The sequence below is a fragment of the Bubalus kerabau genome, chromosome X (assembly GCF_029407905.1).
Source record: "Bubalus kerabau isolate K-KA32 ecotype Philippines breed swamp buffalo chromosome X, PCC_UOA_SB_1v2, whole genome shotgun sequence".
NCBI lineage: Eukaryota > Metazoa > Chordata > Mammalia > Artiodactyla > Bovidae > Bubalus > Bubalus kerabau.
The window spans coordinates 84,480,597-84,493,077 of NC_073647.1; positions in this window are offsets into that span (position 1 = coordinate 84,480,597).

Consider the following 12,481-nt stretch of genomic DNA (forward strand, 5'->3'; position numbering starts at 1 on the left):
TTGCTTGCATACATATTTCTCAAGAGGCAGGTAAGGTGGTCTGGTAGTCCCATCTCTTTTAAGAATTTTCAACAGTTTGCTGTGATCCACATACTCAAAGGTTTTTGGCCTGGTCAGTGAAGCAGAAATAGATTTTTTTTTTTCTGGAATTCCCTTGCTTTTTCTATGATCCAGTGGATGTTGGAAATTTGAACTCTGGTTCCTCTGCCTTTTACAAGTGCAGCTGGAACATCAACAAGTTCTCTGTTCAGGAACTATTGAAGCCTAGCTTGGAGAATTTTCATCATTATTTGATAGTGTGTAAGATGAGTGCAATTATGAAGTAGTTTAAAGAGTCTTTCGCATTGCCTTTCTTTGGGATTGGAATAAAAACGCTCCTTTTCCAGTACTGTGGTGACTGCTGAGTTTTCCAAACTTGCTGCCATTTTGAGTGCAACACTTTCACAGCATCACCGTTGAGGATTTGAAATAGTTCAGTGGGGATTCCATCATCTCTACTAGCTTTGTTAATAGTTATGCTTCCTAAGGCTGACTTGGCCTAGCACTCTAGGATGTCTGGCTGTAGGTGAGTGATCACAGCATTGTGGTTATCTGGGTCTTTAAGATCTATTTTGTATAGTTCAGTGTATTCTGGCCACCTCTTCTTAATATATTCTGCTTCTTTTAGGTCCACATTGTTTATATCTTTATTGTGGCCATCTTTGCGTGAAATGTTCTCTTGGTATCTCCAATTTTCTTGAAGAGATCTCTAGTCTTTCCCATTCTTCTGTTTTCCTCTATTTCTTTACATTGTTCACTTATAAAGGCTTTCTTGTCTTTCCTTGCTATTCTATCGAACTCTGCATTCACATGGATATATCTTTCCACTTCTCCTTTGCCTTTCCCTTCTCTTCATTTCTCAGCTAATTTTAAGGCCTTCTCAGATAACCATTTTGCTTTTTGCATTTCTTCTTCTTGGGGATGGTTTTGATTGCCACTTCCTGTATAATGCTATGGCTCTCATCCATAGAACTTCAGGTACTCTACCAGAGCTAATCCCTTGAATCTACTTGTAACTTCCAATGTATAATTGTAAGGGATTTTATTTAGGTCATACCTGAATGGTCCAGTGGTTTTCCCTACTTTCTTCAATTTTAGTCTGAATTTTGCAATAAGGAGTTCATGATCTGAGCCTCAGTCCACTTCTAGTCTTGTTTTTGCTGACTGTATAGAGCTTCTCCATCTTTGGTTGCAAAAAAATATAATATATATGATTTAAATATTGACCATCTGATGATGTCCACGTGTAGAGTCATCTCTTGTGATTTTGGAAGAGGGTTATTGATATGGCTAGTGGGTTCTCTTGGCAAAACTCTGTTAGTCTTTGCCCTGTTTCATTTTGTATTTCAAGGCGAAACTCTCCTGTTACTCCATGTATCTCTTGACTTTCTACCTTTGCATTCCAGTCCCTTGTGATTAAAATTACATGTTTTTCTGATGTTAGTTCTAGAAAATCTTGGAGGTCTTCAGAGAACTGTTCAACTTCAGCTTGTCATTAGTGGTTGGGGCATAAACTTGAATTACTGCGATATTGAATGGTTTGCCTTGGAAACGCACAGAGTTCATCCTGTCATTTTTGAGATTTCACCAAAGAACTGCATTTCAGACTCTTCTGTTGACTATGAAGGATACTCTTTGAGAATAAAATGGACAACCTGGAAGAAATGGACAAATTCTTTGAATATGCTACCTTCCAACACTGGACCAGGAAGACATAGAAAACATGAACAGACCAATCACAAGCACTGAAATTGAGTCTGTGATCAAAAATCTTCCAAAAAACCAAGCCCAGGGCAACAGGAAAATTCTATAAACATTTCAGAGAAGGGCTAACACTTATTTTGCTAAAATTGTTCCAAAAATGACAGATGGAGGAAAAGACCCAAACACAATCTATGAAGTCACCATCATCCTGATAACAAAGCCAAAATTATATCATAAAATTGAATATTATATGCCAATATCATTGATGAACATAGATGCAAAAATCCTCAGCAAAATTCTAGCAAACAGAATTCAACAACATACTAAAAGTATCATCATGATCTAATTCAGTTTATCCCAAGAATGCAAGGATTCTTCAAAATATGTAATTCAATATGATACTACATATTAACAAATTGAATTATAAAAGGAACTTATGATTATCTCAATGGATGCAGATAAACCTTTTGATAAAATTCAGCACCCATTTTCAATTGAAAACTCTCCTGAAAATAGGCATAGAAAGAATCTACCTCAACATAATAAAGGTCATATACAATAAACCCAAAGAAATAATTATTCTCTTTGACAAAAGACTGAAAGCATTTCCTCTAAAATAAGGAACAAGACAAGGGTACCCACTCACACCACCATTATTCATTATAGTTTGGAAATCCTAGCCTTGGAAAATAGTGAAAAATAAAGAAATAAAATGAATCAGTTGGTAAAAGAAGTAAAATTCTCACTGTTTGCAGATGATATGATATTATACATATAAAATCTCAAAAAACACCACCACAAAACTACTAGAGCTAATCAAGGAATTTAGTAAAGTTGCAGGATATTACATTAATACACAAAAATCCATTGTATTTCTATGCACTAACAATGAAAGACCAGAAAAAAAAAATAAGAAAACATTCTCATTTATCTTATTTATTCCAAAAGTAATAATAACATACTTAGGAGTAAATCTACCTAAAGAGACAAAAGGCATATTTGCAGAAATGTGTTGAAAGAGAACACAAAAATATGGAGAGATATACCATGTTCGTTGATTGGAAGAATCCATATTGCCAAAATGACTATACTACCCAAATCAATCTACAGAATCAGTACAATCCCTATCAATTTATCAATGTTATTTTAAATAGAACTAGAACAAAACTTTTTCACAATTTGTATGTAAACACAAAATACCCTGAAGAACTAAAGCAATCTTGAGAAATAAAAATGGAGCTGGAGGAATCAACTTCCCTGATTTCATATTACACTACAAAGCTACAGCCATCATGACAGTATGATACTGGCCCCAAAACAGACATATAGACCAATGGAACAAGATAGAAAGCCAGTGATAAACACAAACTCCTATGGGGACTTTACCTTTGACAAAGGAGAAAAGAAAAATAATATGCAATGGAAAAAAAGACAACCTCTTCAATAAGTGGTGCTAGGAAAACTGGACAACTACATGGAAAATAATGAACTTAGAACAGTTCTTAATGCCATACACACAGATAAACTCAAAGTGGATTGAAGACCTAAATGTAAGACCATAAACTATAAATCCCTTAGAGGAAAGCATAGAGAGACATCTCTTTGACACCTCCTATAGTGTGGAAAAAATAAACATATAGACCTAATTAATCATAAAAGCTTTTGCACAGCATAGGAACCTATAAACAAGTTGACAAGATAAAAGATAGCCCTCAGAATGGGAAATAGTAATAGAAAACTTAAAAAAATGAATGATTATTAAATGAAATATTAATATCCAAAATATACAAGCAACTCATACAGCTGAGTGACAGAAAAACAAATAACCCAGTCAAAAAGTAGACAGAAGACCTAAACAGACAGCTCTCCAAAGAAGACATACAGATGACCCATAAGCACATGACAAGATGCTCATCACTGCTTATTTCTCACTCAGTCGTGTCCGACTCTTTGCGACCCCATGAACTGCAGTCCACCAGGCTCCTCTGTCCATAAGATTTTCCAGGCAAGGGTACTGGAGTGGGTTGCCATTTCCTTCTCCAGGGGATCTTCCCAACCCAGAGATTGAACCTGGGTCTCCTGCACTGCAGGCAGATTCTTTACTGACTGAGCTACAAGGGAAGCCCTCCTTATTTCTAGAGAAATTGAAATCAAAATAAGTTTAAAAATAAAATAAAATTTAAAAAAAAAAAAAAAAAAACTGCAATGAGGTATCACTTTACATCTTTCAGAATAGCCATCATCAAAAAATCCAACAAACAATCCTGAAGAAGATGTGGAGAAAAGGAATCCTGCACTGTTGGTGAGAATGTAAGCAGATACAGCCACTATGGAGAATAGCATGGAGATTCCTCAAAAAAATAAAAATAAAGCTACCATTTGTTTCAGAAATCCCATTATTGGGCATATACCCTACAGAAACCAGAATTGAAAAAGACACATGTACCCCAATGTTCATTGCATCACTATTTACAGTAGCCAGAACATGGAAGCAACCTAGATATCCATTGAGAGATAAGAAGGGGTAAATAAGTTTTTGAGGGATAAAGAAATTGTGGTACATTTATGCAATGGAATTTTACTCAGCCATAAACAAGGCAATGGCACCCCACTCCAGTACCTCTTGCTTGGAAAATCCCATGGACGGAGGAGCCTGTTAGGCTGCAATCCACGGGGTCGCTAAGAGTCGGACACAACTGAACGACTTGACTTTTCACTTTCATGCATTGGAGAAGGAAATGGCAGCCCACTCCAGTGTTCTTGCCTGGAGAGTCCCAGGGACGGGGGAGCCTGGTGGGCTGCCGTCTATGGGGTCACACAGAGTCGGAAACGACTGAAGTGACTTAGCATAGCATAAACAAGGAATGAATTTGAGTCAGTTGTAATGAGCTGGGCAATCCTAGAAGCTCTTATAAAGAGTGAAGTAAGTCAGAAAGAGAACAAGCATTGTATATTAATGCATATTATATATATATATATATATATATATATATATATATGCATCATATATATAGGAAAATAATACTGGTGAACCTGGTAGAAAACTGACTTGTGGATACAGCAAGGGAAAGTGAGGTTGGGACAAACTGAGAAAATAGCATTGTCATATATATCCTATAATGTGGAAATAAATTTTGGAAAGTTGCTAAATTAACACCAGGAGGCCAGCCTGGCACTCTGTAATGACCTAGAGGTGTGGGATGGGGGAGGAGTGGGAGGATGGATTTGTGTTGTTGTATGGCAGAAATCAACACAAAACTGTAAAGATAAATTTTTACCCATTGGGAGGGAGGAGGGAGGAGGGTTCAGGATGGGGAACACATGTATACCTGTGGCGGATTCATTTTGATATTTGGCAAAACTAATACAATTATGTAAAGTTTAAGAATAAAATAAAATTAAAAAAAAATTACCCATTAATAAATAAAATTAAAATTTTAAGAATTCAGGACTAACAAATAAAATTGGAAAGGCTACTTTAGACATCTGAAAGCCAAATACAGTTGAAGAACAAATAAAACAAACACACTACAAATGGAGAGAAATATATCACAAGCTACTTGCAGATGAATATTTCATGAATATAATAACAATCAAGTCCTGCTTACTGTGTACAGGTTTATAAAGAGGAAGAAGTCAACTGTGCGTTCTATTTAGTAGATTATGTTCATTTTGTTTCTCTACTATTTTTTGTAATTAATTTATTTTGTATTAAAGGATAATTACTTTACAGAATTTTTCTGTTTTCTGTTAATCATCAACATGAATCCACCATAGGTATATATATGTATACCTTTTGAGAAACAAACATTTCACATTCGAAGACTTGCCTCCAGAATGAGCTTCTTAAGAAATTTTAGTTGTATGTCTATTTAGGAAGCCATTGTTATTGTTTTTAGGAATATGAGTCAAGTAAAATATTAGATCAGTCCATGTTAATTTGGGGGATATTTTGGCATTCATGCTTGATTCTGGTTCAATAGAGTAAAAGATTATATTTGCCTGATCCAAGCTCAAATATAGAATCTTCCCTGGTAGCTCAGATGGTGAAGAATCTGCCTGTAATGCAGGAGACCTTGGTTTGATCTCTGGATTGGGAAGATTCTCTGGAGAAGAGAATGACAACCTACTCCAGTATTATTGCCTGGAGAATTCCTTGGACAGAGGAGCCTGGTGGGCTACACTCCATGAGGTCACAAAGAGTTGGGCATAACTGAGTGACTAACACACACACTAAGCTCAAATATATTCAATTAACATTTTTACTTTTAACTTTGATTTCATTTCGTAACTCAGTAACTTTGTTCTACTTTTATGTTTGATGACTAAGCTCATTTGAAGTCCTCATCTATTAGGAATTCATAGAGGTAGATTATCTCAAATATGTTCTAAAAGTGCATAGCACTTAGAATTGTGAAGAAATTTGCTTATGTTTAACATATGCCTGATTGATTAAGTTATTCACCTCTCTTATAGTATTTTAGATTAATGACAAGATGGTCTAGGCCACCTAAATGGGCAGGCTGTAGAATTTTGCCCGTAAAGATAGCTGGGGAGAGGATAATTGGGAAGAGTTATAGTAGATGAAGTGCCAGAATGGACCTCACTTAAAGAAGAAGGCAATCAGAAGGAAGGATCTTCAAAAAGACTCAAGAAATTTTGCTAAAAGGAGAGTGCACCTGAAGAAGCAACTCATGAACAATGCAGAGAAGAAAGAGCAGCTCACGAAAAAAAAAAAAAAAAAAAAAAAAAAAAAGAGAGAGAGAGAAACAGAGAATGACTACCTTGAAAATAAATAAATTACTTGAAAAATGAAGAAAAATATCAAACAACAGAAATTACAGAAGAGTTGGCTGAGTCATTATATGATTTAGTAAGAACAAATCAATGTGTTTAAACACACTGATGATGAAATTTGAGCACAAGCTAGAGAAGGAAAAATTAAAGATGAGTTTAAACATACAGCTTATATTTTCAAAATTTTATTTTTCAGTTTTTACTCTACTTAGTGATGTTTTGTCTATTTAATTATCTTTCTAAAAATAAACATATATTTATAAATAAGTCACTTATTTATACATTTATGAATAAATATGTTCAGGGAAACCCTACTGGCATATATCCTAAAAGTCCTAATTTTCTAAGACCAGTGTGCTCTGTGTTGAAATTCTAAGATACATAAAGAGTACAATAAGTGCCTTAGGACTTGGAGATAAAATTACTCTCTTGGAGACAAATGTAGGAAAACATACAATGCATAAGACTAGGCATCTGCAGAAGACGATCATCATTGATTTTACAGAACAGTGTGTTATAGTGGTTTTTAGGAGATAGTGTGTCTCCTATAATCAAGGTGACTGTCTTGTTACCTCAAGACTAAATGTAACTAAAAGTAAAACTTGGTCAGTGCTTTGGTACTCTGATCAAAGAATGCATCATAGTTGCAAATGGTCTGCAAAATTCTACAGAAGAAAAGAAGAAAAGAGTAAGATATTAACCTGGCTTTTTAATTTTAGTTTTATTGAGATATAATTGGGATATAGCACTAAGTTTAAAGTGTACAAAACAATGATTTGATTTACATGTATTGCCACATGATTACCACAATAAGTTCAGTGAATATCTGTCACCTCAAAAAGCTACAGAAAAAGTACTTTTGTATTGTGATGAGAACTTTTAGAATCTATCTTCTCCATAGCCTCATTTATTCAATACAATGCAATGAAGATATGAACTGTATCCAGTAGACATGTGGTTTCTGTCACTAGAGATGTTTACTTTATTATAGGTCAATAATACATCATAAATCTATCTTGTGATTTAGATTTCATGTGTCTCAATGAAACAAACAGAAAAGGAAAAAAAAAAAACAGAAAAAAACAACACAATTACTGAAATTAAAAATACTCTAGAAGTAATTGATAGAATAACTGAGGTAGAAAAATGGAAAGTAAGCTGGAAGATAGAATGGTGGAAATAACTACTGAAGAAGAGAATAAAGGAAGAACAATGAAAAGAGCTAAGGATAGTCTCAGAGACCTCTGGGACAATTTTAAATGCAGCAACATTAGAATTATAGGGATCTACGAAGAAGAGAAAAAGAAATGGTCTGAGAAAATTTTTGAAAAGGTGGTAGTCAAAACTTTCCCAACATGGGAAAGAAAATAATCTGTCTAAGAAGTGAAGAGAGTCCCATACAGGATAAATACAAGGAGAAACACAACAAGACACATGTTATTCAAACTAACAAAGATTAAACAAAGAGAAAGAAGATTAAAACCAGAAAGGGTAAAGCAATAAATAACATATAAGGGAAATCCTATATTATTAACAGCTGATCTTCCAGCAGAAGCACTATAAGCCACAGGAAAATGGCACGATATATTTAAAATACTGAAAGGGAAAAATCTACAACCAAGGTTGCTATACTCAGTATGGATCTCATTCAAAATTGATGAAGAAACCAAAAGCTATACAGATACGCAAAAGTTAAGAGAATTTAGCACTGCTAAATTAGATTTACAACAAATTTTAAAGGGACTATTATAGGCAGGAAACACAAGAGAAGGAAAAGACCTACAAAAACAAACCCAAAGCAATTCAGAAAATGCCAATAGGAACATGTATATAAATAATTGATTTAAATGAAAATTAATTAAATTCTCAAACCAAAAGACACAAACTGGTTGAATGGATACAGAAACAAGCCTGTAAGTATTCTGTCTACAAGAGACCCACATCAGACCTATAGACACTTAGAAACTGGAAGTCAGAGGATGGAAAAAGATATTCCAGTAAATGGAAATCAAAAGAAAGTCAGAATGGCAAATCTTATACCACACAAAATAGACCTTAAAATTAAAAATGTATATATATTATGAGACAAAGAAGGACACAACATATTGATCAGGGGATCACTCCAAGAAGGAGACATAACAATTGTACATATTTATTCACCAAACATAGGAATATTACAATATATAGGGCAAACACTGCTGCTGCTGCTGCTAAGTCGCTTCAGTCCTGTCTGACTCTGTGCGACCCCAGAGACAGCATCCCATAAGTCTCCCCCGTCCCTTGGATTCTCCAGGCAAGAACACTGGAGTGGGTTGCCATTTCCTTCTCCAATGCATGAAAGTGAAAAGTGAAAAGTGAAGTTGCTCAGTCATGTCCGACTCTTAGCGACCCCATGGACTGCAGCCCACCAGGCTCCTCCGACCATGGGATTTTCCAGGCAAGAGTACTGCAGTGGGGTGCCATTGCCTTCTCCAGGGCAAACACTAACAGAATTAAAAGGAAAAATTAACAGTAGCACAATAATAGTATGGGACTTTAAACACCCCACTTGCACTAATGGACAGATCATCAAAACAGAAAATTAATAAGGAAAAAATAATACTTAAATGCTGCATTAGATCAGATGGACCTAATTGATAGCTTCAGGAAGTTACATCTAAATGCAGAAGAATACACTTCCTTCTCCAGTGTGCATGGACTATTCTCTAAGACAGACTACATTTTGGGCCAAAAATCAAGCCTCAGTAAATTTAAGAACATTGGAATCATATCAGGCTTCTTCTTTGACCACAATACTATGAGACTACATATTAATTAAAGAAAAAATAATAATAATAATAATAAAACACAAACACATAGAGATTAAACAATACATTTCTATATAACAGACCGGTTACTGAAGACATCAAAAGGAAAATTTAAAAAATTCCTAAGAAGAAATTACAATGAAAACATGATTACCCAAAAATTATGGGATGCAGTGAAATCAGTTTTAAAAGGAAAGATTATAGCAACACAAACCTATCTCAAGAAATAAGAAAAACATCAAATAGCCTAACTTAACACCTGAAACAAATAGGAAAAGAAAAATACAAAAAATGCAAAGTTAGTAAAAGGAAATAACTCATAAAAATCAGAAATAAATGAAAAAGAAATGAAGGAAATAATAGAAAGATTAATAAAACTAAAAGCTGGTTCTTTGACAAGATACGTGAATTTGACAAACCGTGTGTGAGATTCAACAAGAAAAATAAAATAAAAAAAGGACAAGACTCGAGTTCACAAAATTAGAAATGAACACAGAGAGGTTTCAACAGACAATGCAGAAATGCAAAGGATCATAAGAGACTATTACAAGTAACAATATGCCAATAAAAATGCAGGTCCTGGAGGAAGTGGATAGATCCTTGGAAACCTTCAGCCTGGCAAGACTGACCCTTGAAGAAATAGAAATTATGAACATGATAAATAAAAACACTGGAATTGAAAATGTGATCAAAATCTTCCAGAAAACAAAAGGCCAGGGCAAGATGGTTTCACAGGTGAATTCTCTCAAATGTTTAGAGAAGAGCTAATGCCTGTTCCTCTGAAACTCTTCTGAAAATTAAAGAAGGAACACTTCCAAATTCATTCTATGAGGCCACCATCACCCTGATGCCAAAACCAGACAACTATATCACAAAAAAGGAAATTGCAGGCTAATATCACTGATGAGCATAGACACAAGAATTCTAAACAAAATTCTATCAAACAGAATTCAACAACACATTAAAAAGATCATATGCCTTGATTAAGTTAGTTTCATCCCAGGGATGCAAGGATTCTTCAATATACACATATCAATCAATGTGATACATCATATTAACAACTTGAAAGATAAAAACTATATGATAATCTCAGTTGATGCAGAAAGAGCTTTCAGCAATATTTAGCACCCATTTATAAAAAAGATTCTTCCAAACACGGGCATAGAAGGGACCTAACTCACCATAATAAAGATCATAAATGAAAAAGCTATAGCAAATATTATTATCAATGGTGAAAAACTAAAAGCACTCCCACTAAGATCAGGAAGAAGACAAGGATGAGCACTCTCCACTAAATATTCAACATATTTTTTGAAGCCCTAGCTATGACAATCAGAGAAGGAAAGGAGATAAAAGGAACCCAGATTGGAAAAGAAGAACTAAAACTCTCACTGTTTGCAGATGATGTGATTATATATATATATATATATATATATATATATATATATATATAGTCTTTTGGGTTTTATATATAAAACCCAAAAGACAATATCACAAAATTGTTAGTACTAATCTGTGAATTTGGTAAAGTCTCAAAATACAAAATCAATGCACAGAAATCACTTGCATTACTATACACTACAATGAAGAATCAGAAAGAGAATTTAAGGAAGCAATCCCATTTACCATAACAACAAAAATAATAAATACCTAGGAATAAACCTACCTAAGGAAACAAATCCACCTTGAATATCTGGAGTTCTAGGTTTACGTGTTTAAAACTAGCTTGGAGAATTTTGTAGATTACTTTGCTAGCATGTTAAATGAGTACAATTGTGTGGTAGAAAAAATTCTTTGGCAATGCCCTTCTTTTGTATTGGAATTTAAAAAACAGACCTTTTCCAGTTCTGTGGCCACTCCCGAGTTTTCAAAATTTGTTGACATATTGGGTGCAGCACTTTCACAGCATCATTTTTTTTAGAATTTGAAGTAGCACAACTGGAATCCCATCACCTCCACTAGCTTTGTTCATAGTCATGTTTCCTAAGGCCCACTTGACTTCACACTCCAAGGTGTCTGGCTATAGGTGAGTTATCAAACCATTGTGGCTATCTGGGTCATTAAGATCTTTTTTGTATAGGTCTTCTGTGTATTCCTGCCACCTCATCTTAATATCTTCTGTGTCTGTTAGGTACATAACATTAATGCAATTTATTATGACCATCTTTTCATGATATGTTCTCTTGGTATCTGTAATTTTCTTGAAGAGATCTCTACTCTTACCCAATCTATTGTTTTCCTCTACTTCTTTGCACTGATCACTTAGGAAGGTTTTCTTATCTCCCCTTGCTATTCTTGGGAACTCTGCATTCAGATGTGTATATCTTTCCTTTTCTAGTTTGCTTTTTGCTTCTCTTCTTTTCTCACCTATGTTTAAGGTCTCCTCAGACAACCATTTTGTCTTTTTACATTTCTTTTTCTTGAGGATGTTTTTGACAGTCTCCTCCTATACAATGCTATTAACTTCTGTCCATAGTTCTTTAGGCGTTTTATCTATCAGAACTAATCCCTTGAATATATTTGTCACTTCCATTGTAGGGGATTTGATTTAGGTCATACCTGAATGTTTCAGTGGTTTTCCCTACTTTCTTGAATTCAAGTCTGAATTTTGCAACAAGGAGTTCATGATCTGAGCCAATGTTAGCTCCCAGTCTTGTTTTTGATGACTGTATACAGCTTCTCCATCTTTGGTTGCAAAGAATATAACCAGTCTGATTTTGACATTAATCATCTGGTGTTGTCCATGTATAAAGTTGTCTCTAACGCTGTTGGAAAAGGGTCTTTGCTATGACCAGTGCATTCTCCTGGCAAAACTCTCTTGGTTTTGCCCTGCTCCATTTTGTTCACTGAGACAAAACTTGACTATTACTTCAGGTGTCTCTTAACTCCTACTTTTTCATTCCAATATCTTCTATAATGAAAAAGACAGCTCTCTTTTTAGTGTTAGCTCTAGGCCGAAGACAGCTCTCTTTTTAATGTTAGTTTTAGACTGTCTTTTAGGTCTTCATAGAGCTATTCAACTTTATCTTCTTCGGCATTAGTGGTTGGAGCATAGACTTGGATTACTGTAATGGTTTGCCTTTGCCTGGGAAACAAATAGATATCATCCTGTCCCTTTTTAGATCACACCCAAA